The sequence below is a fragment of the Crocodylus siamensis genome, chromosome 4 (genome assembly GCF_052110815.1).
Source record: "Crocodylus siamensis isolate JL-2025a chromosome 4, ASM5211081v1, whole genome shotgun sequence".
Lineage (NCBI taxonomy): Eukaryota > Metazoa > Chordata > Crocodylia > Crocodylidae > Crocodylus > Crocodylus siamensis.
The window spans coordinates 174,559,512-174,566,658 of record NC_143398.1 but is presented as its reverse complement, the minus strand read 5'-3'; the positions used below and the strand labels follow the sequence as shown (position 1 = coordinate 174,566,658).

General features: G+C 43.8%; 2 pseudogenes; both read left to right on the top strand.

Annotated features, from left to right (window-relative positions):
* The first annotated feature begins 808 nt into the window (after positions 1–808).
* On the top strand, positions 809–1,459 carry LOC149867194 (uncharacterized; annotated as a pseudogene).
* A 177-nt stretch (positions 1,460–1,636) lies between these two features.
* Positions 1,637–5,594, top strand: LOC149867193 (fibrous sheath-interacting protein 2-like; annotated as a pseudogene).
* The last annotated feature ends 1,553 nt before the right edge of the window (positions 5,595–7,147 follow it).

The window sequence follows — 7,147 nt, the reverse complement described above, 5'->3', positions numbered from 1 at the left end:
GCAGTCCTCGAAAAACATAAAACCTGCACAGCAGACAGAGTATTTAAATGCCTCATCTTGAGAAAGAGCAGGGAGCAGCACTGCCCAGGGAGAAAACAGCTTTTGAGTTTTCCTGCAAGGTGGAGTAAATGTCTGCAAATTAATTGATTTGTTTCTGTAAGGAGAAGTGAGCTAGTTGATAAGTGCTTTCTTGGAGGAGGGTTAGAGACGGTCCCAATATCAGGCCTCAGCACCTGTTCAAATATGCAACATGAAAGTGAGATTTGCTGTTGTTTCCCACTCCGCATGTGGCAGAGTCTCTGGACACAGGGTCCATCCCACAGAGTGCGTCCAGAGGTGTATCCAACTCCTAGCCCCTTGATGCTTGTAATTGGTTAAACTGGCAAAATTAAGTCATTTCTAGGCTCATGTGGGTGAATCCTGGCCCTGCTGAAATCAGAGACAAACCTTCCCTGGGCTTCAAGATGGTCAGAATTGTCTTCCATGGTCTTCAGACTGCATGTTGGCTCTTCAGAAACAAACTCAAGGAGAAGCACTGCTTCTCTTAGTTTGTTCTTCGCTGACCTTTCCTGAACTGGTTGTTTCTTTATTTCCTATAATTCTTATTATATTATTAGATTTATATCCCACACTATCCATGATGATACATGTCACTTTTCATGGAGCCCTGTTCTTGTTTATCCTAAAAGCTTGAATTGCACCCAGTAGACAGCTGTTGCCATGTACAGAAGGGAGAATGGAAGAATTAATTAACACATTTATTGTCCTTTCTCCTTTGTTCCTACTACAGAAAAACAAGACCATAGAAATGACTGATGAAGTTACAAGTATAATGATGTGGTTTGTGGCTGAGGTAACAGACATCAGATATCCAGCAATAATACAGTATGAAGAGGGGAAAAAATAGCTGAGAGAGACATGAGAGATGAGAAGATCAGTGCCAAAAAGTCTGTCTTCACAGGCAAAAAGAGAACACCCAGCAGATCACCGGGATGTGAGAAGAGGGGAGTAGAGGGCAACTAACCCCACTGTTTTCTCAACAGTCACCTCGCCTGTCTCCAACAAGCAGCAGGCCACTGTCTTGGGAAGTTTTGGGAAGAAAGTCTTTCAGAGGCTGAACCAACAGTGGTAGCTTCTCATTAGGCTGACAGTATTTCTAGTTTGTTCAGGGAGAGCCTGCTTGAGCATCCCACGCAGACTATCAAAACTGAGAAGTTTCCTTGTAGCCAAACTTACCTTAAATATGAATCAACAAGAAAAGATGGCACGGTACAAAATTGTCTCTTTAAGGAAGATAAACAAGATCACCCTAAAACAGACATGGTCGGAAAATTCTTTTCACTGATCAGTGTCCAGGGAAGAGGTTCTGAGGAACAAGTACAAAGGGAAGGGCAAATGCCAAGGCAGCTTCAAGTCCCTGAGCTTGTACAACCCACATCAGGGGGCATCAGGAAGCTGAGTTACTGCACAGGAGCTCTGGGGCTCTACTTCCCCCCTGGATACACCAACCAAGGCAAGGACAGTCTGCTTCAGAGTAACTGTACCCCAGATTGGCAGGCAGCTTGCAAGAAAGCCCTTCTTTTCATGACCCAGAAAGATATTTCCCGAAGAGGAAGTACCGCATAAGGCAGTGCAGGGAGCTCGCAGCAAGCCCCTGCTAAAATATGCAATTGAGCCTCAGCCCTTGCAGTCACTGACCAGTATTTATGCTGATGCTTTTTTGAAAGAAATATATGTGATGAACTAACAAGCAAATTGGTCCCTTCACAAAACTTACATGCTCAGGACAGTGCAGTCCCTGGAAGTGATCCTTTATATATCAGCACAGATGTAATTGATTCAGTGTTAAATGAGCTTTCCATATGTCAGGCCACAGCCCTGCAGCCTTCTGAAGATCATGGTCTCTCTCCTGAGATAGACACATTGACAGCCAAAATTATTCACCCCAGTTTATCTGACCTGCTTCAAGGAAGTCTCAGTTTATGGAAACGTGACAAGCAACAAGATTACGTCACCAGAGAGCTTACGTGTTTTGATAAGGAGAGAAATTACCAACAGGAAGACCCCTTAGCAAAAGCACCCTCTTCAGCTCTGCATAAACCACTACAACCTGGGGAAATTGATGAGAAGCTTTTAGAAGTTGCTGCCAAAAGCAACGCCCAATGCCAAAGTCCCACAGCATCTATTCTGGGGGTATGCCACAGATTCTTGGAAGATATAATCAGCAGGCTTTTATCTAACTGTCTCCCTGCCACCACCAGCACATCTTCCTCTACAGAAAAGAAAACAGAACTTGCAGAATTTGACTTAATGCACATGAAGGTAATCAGTAAAGTGATGGCAAAAATCCATGAAGATGAGAACTCTTCTAGCTAGCGTATTGAACATCCGCATTCCAGGGAGGATGATGTGATTCAAACAATTGCTGATTCAGTCTATAACAAGCTTTTGACACTGTTTCAGTCTAAATTCAACATGCAGAATTGTTTAAGAAGTGCGTGCATGATTATTTCTGAAGCTCTTTGTGACTTGGTCTTCCAAGAGATTTCTGGGAATCCATTGCAGAACTCTCTTTCTGGAGAATTACCACTTCATCACTGTGCTGAAGTTGACAATATTGTTGAAAATACGCTGAGACATTACTGAGTCTTTGGATAACCCAAGCAGTTTATTGTCAGATCTTAGTAAAATAGTTCCTCTTACCATAGAAAAACTAGCAGCAAATCTTTTGTCAACATTTTCTTTCCTCTTTCCCATTGTGGATTTGAATGCAGAAAAGACTTTGTTACTGAACGATGCAACTAGAAAAATACAACATGCTTTGCAAGTACTCCTGTCAAAACATCAGATGAACATGAATGAACATATCGGTGACAGAGAGTTTTTACACACTGAAGACAGCCAAGCTATGGGAGACCTGTTCCATTCAGCTTGCACAAGCACTGGAGACCATGCTGATTCTGACATTTTTGTTTGCAGAGACCTAACAAATAGGAAAGATATTTTAGCTCATAGGATAGGTCCTGCAATAGCAAAAGAAGTGACTGAACCTGAATATCAAGCCAGTTCAAAGGAGGAGACATTGTCTACTTCATCTTCAAAAACAGAAGGTGTTAGGATTGTTGAAAAACTCCCTACTGATCTTGGCATGATAAAGAAAATCCCAAAACCAACTTTAACCCCATGTATTCCTGTGGTACCCGTGACTTTTATGGAAGAAATAGTAAGTAGATTCCTGTTGAAAGTCTTAAGTTCAACTGATGGCAGAAGCCCAAAGTACAGAAAACTTGCGAAGAGTCAAGGGCCGAAGTGAATGAAATTGCTGAGAACCTTAGGCCACAGAACAAGACCTGTCCAAACATAAAATCAGCCTTGTGGCAACTACAGATGAAGAACAACATCTATACCCAGAACACAAAGAAGCAGTTAATCGAGTTGTTCTTTCTGTTTTCAGGAATATTTTACAAAAATCTGGATCTGAGCAAGGCCTTTATGGTGATGTAACAGGTGTCAGTGCATTTTTTCCTCAAGAAGTAGCTACTGCAATAATTGAGGAACTCTCTGATTGCCCCCTTTTACAGGCTGTTAGTGACAGTCCTCCAACACTGAGCCAAAGTCCAATGCACCCAGACAGAATTGCTGACCAAGGTCTTTCCCAAGTGTCTGTTAAGGCAGAGCCTAAGACAGGGGCTCTGAAGAGGCAATCCCAGGTTCAAGTGCAAATGAGACCCCAACAGAGACAGAGGAGCTGCCTGTGAAAATAATCCCTCATATTAGAATCAAACATGTACCCATTGCTCCAGACTTGGTGCCTGATCATTTACGAGTCATTTCCATGAAACCAAAACCTCTTGAAGAACTGCAAGAAGCATTCGTTGCTCAAACTGGGGATGGCCTAAGGGACCTAAGAACATCGCTGGCTGAGAAGTGTCTTGAAGAAGAAAGTTTGAAATCTGAGGCTCAGAGAAAAGAAGACGGTCATTTCTGTCTGGATAGCACAGGGCAACCAGTTGTATGGCCAGGGGAGGTAAGTGGAAAGAATAAGGCAGGGGCAATCCTGTTTTACGAATGCCATTTTGCTTCTAACTGGATCTTTTGTTAAGATGTTCATGTGGCATTGAAAGCCCATTTACTATGAAAGGTGAGTGCTCTTATAGAGGTGGTGGACCATCTCCTAGAGAGCCTCCAGTGGGCCATCAGTGTGGAAGGCCCTCACTAGCTGGGATTCTGGATTAGTGGTCAGTAAATTCACTAATCTTGAATCTACTCTTTTTCCAAGAAATCTGTCCAGGGATAAGAAGAGGCCTGGAATCCCTTGAGTTAAGCATATGGACAAGGCAGCTACAGCTCTCTGCTTTGCTTACTGATGGCAGAGACTGGCTCAAAGGCAGCTGCTCTTCAAGCCAAACGGGTCATTGATTACTAGGAAGAGAAGACCACACATGGCAGGATGAGGGGCTTTGCCTCCCCTGAAAGGCTTGGGTCAGAATTAGAGACTGATAAATATGGGGGCTATAGTGTGGGTTTCCAGAGTGATGATGACAGTTTTAGGAGCTTGTTCTCCATAGAGCTGCAACTCACACCTTCTGTGCTTTACTTTTCAAAGTAAAGCACAGAAGGTGTGTAAAAAGTCATTTTGCTAAACCCAATTTCTGAGCTTTGGATCGCTTGGAGAATGGCTTCAAGATCCTACTGCTGAGTCCTGTTGCCCAAAATAAAGATATCAGACACAGAGTGTAAAACAAGAAATGAGTGCAGGTAACCCAGATGTGAAAAAGTGACAGGTAAGCCAGACCCAGATTATTTAGCAACCCATGGGATTGAGTAGTTAGGTCTTGTCACAACACCAGAGTTTCTGTTTAGAGAGCAGGAACTGACCAGTTTGTGACACAGACAGGTTCATGTGTGAATTGATAAAAAACAAAAATTATTTTTTGACCTTGCTAGAGCCCTGCTCCAAGAAAAGACTTAAGTACAGAAATCCAACCAGATTTGATATAAGTGCTCACAGGCTTCAATGATTTGCAATGTTTGGGTTAAGGGCAAAGAATATCAGTATTTGCATAACTTAGAGCCTGAGCTAGTGACCAGTTGGAATTAATGGCAGCTGCTTAGAAAAGTGCATTTAAGTGCCTTCCTGAACTGAGGCCTAGAAGAAGTATTTGGTCTTAATAGTTGACATGCATAGTGTCTCCTTACTGTTTGTTTCTGATCTGCTTTCAAACAAAAAAGTTGAAATGCAACAGATGGACAAAGCAGTTTTCCTTTAACAAAACTTGTCATTGCACAGTCCTGATTTTTCTGGGTGCTCAGCATAAGTTCGTAGGATGGATCTGAATGCAAGTTTAAAAGAGGCTTGGTTTAGTTCACTCTCATTAGTGACCTGTAGGAAAAACTGGTTTAGAAAGTATTCTGTGGAGGTGTCCTCTTCAAAAGCTTTCTCTTTGATTTCAGGCCTTCAGCAGGACCTCATTCGGGAAGGTGCTGGAAAGCTCTTCAACCCAAGGTACCTCCTTGCACAGTTGAGAGCCAACTACACTGGGACTGAGGAGGGAGAGGAGAAGATGGAGGCAAAGCTTGAAGCAGAGCAATAGTGGGAGGAAGCAGAGGGACTGCAGCAGGTAGAGGAGACAGTTCAGGTTGAATCCTCTCTGTATTTGGGGAGCCGTTGACTTCATCCATGGACAGTTAATAAAAGGGGTTTTTTTGCAACCATACGAATATAAGCTGCCTGACTCCCCAACCGCTAGCCCCCACCTGCTCGATTGTGTCGGCCCAGACTGTGACCAACCAACTTGGTCTCCACATATGTTGGGAAAGTTTCTAATTAGTAAAGGGTCTTAAATTTTCCAGCCAGAGGCAGAAGAGAATGCAGTGGCTGGAAGATGAAACTGGACAGATTCATTCTAGGAATAAGGTGCATGCTATTTTCTTGTTACACAACAGGTCATTAATTACAGGAACAACTTACTCAGGGGTACGATGAATTGTCTTTCACTTGAAGTTTTGAAATGAAGACTGGGTCTTTGTAAAGGACAGGCAGGAGCATCACCTGAAATTATTTGTGTCAATGATGATGGCACTTGCTGAAGTTCTGCAGGCCAGCTCAGTGGAGATCAGACTAGGTGATCATTGGTCTCTCTCTGCCTTTCAAATCTATGAAGACACTATACATTTGAGGCCTTAGTGCCTTCTCTGTCCTTTCCGTCCTTTGTGTTGCTCATTCTCCTACTTTCTCTAGCTCTTCTGTCATCCTCTTACATGCTGGGGACTAGAACTGCTTTCCCCTCCCTCACTAGATGAGAAGTTTTCCCTGTACCCACTCCTCTTGCAACAGTGTCCATGCTGTTAACCCCAGGCTGCTTTGCTTATTCCTAGAGATTCTTGGGCTCATTGCTTTCTGGATGCTCAGTAGTGCAGATGAAGAATACCAGTGCTGTGTCTTTCCTCTGCTCGGGTTGGCTAGTTCTTCAGGATTAGTATGGAATATCTTCCCTTCCACACAATCCGATGGTCTAATCTTTCCAACTCAATGAGTAGCTTGGGTCTGTGCCCTTAGTGCTGCTCAGAGCAATGCCAAATGGCACATTTCATTGGTCAGGTGCCATGTCCAAAAATTTTGTGGGTTGAGCAATATTTCCCAACCTGACCTTTGCAAGCCCTGCCACCCTGGACACACAGAGAAAGGTGCAGAAAGGAGCTAGCAGAACCCTTTTTAAGGTAGTGGTAGAGCTGTGAAGGGTTTTCAGGAGGGGCTAGCAAGTGCAGTAGGAGTAGGCTGGAAAGATACTCATATTGCACAAGGGAGGGGGAAGCACAGAGAAACTGTGAAGATGTTATGTGGAGGGAAAGCAGTGGAGGCAGGGACGGGGCTGAGCTGGGGCTCCTGTATGGAAGACTGGTCCACACTTGACTTCAGAAGGTAGGATGGTGGGGCCCTCGTGCCATCCATGGACTCGGCCTTCATTCTGTGGCTGTGTAATCCTGAGGATCGCAAATCAAGCAGAAACCTGCCTGACTCGTTTTTGGAACAGTTGGAAACACTTTCTGAAGATGTGGGAAAGAAAGATCCTCCCATACCAGAAGAAATTGATGTTGATACAGGTACGTATGGGGAAGTGACACTGGCTAAGATAGGTGATGTACT